Raw genomic sequence first — 541 nt, 5'->3', positions numbered from 1 at the left:
TTTTTTGATTTATTGTAGAGACGAGGTCTTGCCAAGTTGCCCAGGTGGGTCTCGAACCCTCAGGCTCGGGTAATCCACTTGCCTCGGCCTCCCAAAGTGCTGGGATTATAGGCTGAGCCACCGAGCCCAGCCTGCTTTTACCTTCTAAATGGCATCTTCTCGCGGTTACATTGAGAAAGCGGATAGTTAAATCCCTAAAACAAGCTGTTTCCATCTAAGCAAAGAATAGTGATGTTAGTGTCATTTCCTGGTGTTCACTGCGGTGTGTGGGTGTGTAGCAGATCGACATAAGTGAGCTCACAGTAAACTCTGTGTGATGCCTGACACGCATTAGGGGCCGGGTAAATTGTCGCCGACCTTAATATTCCACGTGAAGAGTCTGTGAATCAGGGTCCCCTTCACTGTTACAGAGCTCCTTACTAGGCCAGGAGCCCCTACCTCCTGTTTAAAGGGTGCTCTTTTGGGATCTGTTTTCTTGTTTATTGAAACTCAAGCGCCAGACACAGTGGCTCACGCCTGTCATCCCAGCACTTCGAGAGGC

Source organism: Carlito syrichta, unplaced genomic scaffold, assembly GCF_000164805.1.
Source record: "Carlito syrichta isolate Samal-C Ts95f unplaced genomic scaffold, Tarsius_syrichta-2.0.1 Scaffold309850, whole genome shotgun sequence".
Classification (NCBI taxonomy): Eukaryota; Metazoa; Chordata; class Mammalia; order Primates; family Tarsiidae; genus Carlito; species Carlito syrichta.
This window is presented reverse-complemented; position numbering follows the sequence as displayed.